This window comes from Diaphorina citri, unplaced genomic scaffold (assembly GCF_000475195.1).
Source record: "Diaphorina citri unplaced genomic scaffold, Diaci psyllid genome assembly version 1.1 scaffold11368, whole genome shotgun sequence".
Taxonomy (NCBI): Eukaryota; Metazoa; Arthropoda; class Insecta; order Hemiptera; family Psyllidae; genus Diaphorina; species Diaphorina citri.
In genome coordinates this window covers 1-1,668 of record NW_007388740.1, presented here as the reverse complement: position 1 = coordinate 1,668, position 1,668 = coordinate 1, and the positions used below count along the sequence as shown (strand labels likewise).

At 42.7% G+C, this 1,668-nt stretch overlaps 1 long non-coding RNA gene across 1 annotated transcript; it reads left to right on the top strand.

Annotated features, from left to right (window-relative positions):
- The first annotated feature begins 310 nt into the window (after positions 1-310).
- Positions 311-1,660, top strand: LOC113472977. The gene is made up of 3 exons (XR_003395086.1): positions 311-475; positions 1,075-1,197; positions 1,490-1,660. It is a non-coding gene; the product is annotated as an uncharacterized LOC113472977 (long non-coding RNA).
- The last annotated feature ends 8 nt before the right edge of the window (positions 1,661-1,668 follow it).

Sequence of the window (1,668 nt, the reverse complement as noted above, 5' to 3'; positions counted from 1 at the left end):
CCCGCCCGGGGCGGATTTTATCCTGATGGGATAATGTTCGTTCTCGGAACGGCTGGCTTTCTCCCATCCTGTCTTCCTCCTTTCTTCGATTCCGGGACGATAAGACCTTAGCACTTATAGTTCACGTCAGACTTAACCTAAAAATGCGCAGAAACGCTTGCGCACAAACAAACGAAGCGGGAGTCATGAATTATGACGTCATCGCCTACGGCCTTCAAAACATTCGAAGGAGCGCCTCTTGTTTACAATATGAAACCTCTTTTTCTACCTCATTATTTCCGTACCATTTCAGCCGTGTCACCTGACCTGCAGCATTCGTTCTCAGAGCAAACCCTCAATCCGGGTCTTCCCATATCTCTGCAGTGTGTTGTATCCGGTAACCCTCCTCCTAAGATATCATGGTTCCTGGACAATACACCTCTGTCTCCCAGATCATCCTCGGGTTATGTTATCGGCAGTCATGTGGACCCATCTAGTAAGTGGTAGGGTGGAAGAGCACCTTCTTGTTCTAGTGAAATTCCTTCTTCTTTTTCAAAGGAAGATATGAAGAAACCGTCTCGGAACTGCATTGCATTCTAAAAGTCCTGAATAACTTTTTCTGTCTTTCAGGAGAACCCTGTCACTTTCTAGTGAAATTCCTTCTTCTTTTTCAAAGGAAGATATGAAGAAACCGTCTCGGAACTGCATTGCATTCTAAAAGTCCTGAATAACTTCTTCTGTCTTTCAGGAGAACCCTGTCACCTAAAAGAAAGCCAGAATGGTCTAGGTTTAACTCGGCTGTTTTGAATTGAGTTTGAATATCTGTTGACAAACATGATAACTATTGAGACTTAGGTACGATTTTAATAAAATTTGGTGGTAGGTATAAAGGAAATTTGATCATTAGTTTTTCGTTTTTAAGAACTCATATTGCTATCGAAAGCCATCGGGACCTTTTTTGAGCGACTTTTACATTGTTTTGTTTGTACCTAATTGTCTATTTCTGTCTACTGTCTATTATTTAACAGGTCTGGGTTCTGGTTTTATTACTGTCTAATGCTCTAATGTTTTATATTTTATGGGTTTATGTTTTAGGCGAGCTTGTCATCAGTCATTTGAACGTCTCAAGTGTGGGTGTGCATCATGGGGGAGTATACACTTGTATAGCTAGAAACATACTTGGCTCTGTGCATCACTCTGCCTCACTCAATGTTTATGGTAAGCTGAATTCATTTATATCTTGTCTTGAATATTGTCGATGACTTCCAAGTAGGTATATAATGCTTAGGTCAGCCACTCACTATCAGGTAGACCTGACAAGTACACCTGATCAGGTCTGGCTTTCGTCTATCCTCCCCTTTATTCGATTTTGGGACGATAAGACCTCCGTTGTTAATCTTCTTGCCTGAGAGAGAGAGGGAGGGAGTGAGAGAGAGAGGGAGTGAGAGAGAGAGGAAGATATTGCTTTTCTGTTGTTAAATTATTCGGGGTATCTTCTTATTCTCCTCAGGTCCTCCCACTCCCCGCTCAGCGCAGAACCTTACAGTGGTCTCAGGGGAAGATCTATATCTACGGTGTCCCGTATCAGGGCACCCTATATCCAGCACTTCTTGGCAGAGAGGATCACTACTGCTACCCCGTAATGATAAGCAACAAGTCTTTTCCAATGGGACCCTGTATATTCGAGAG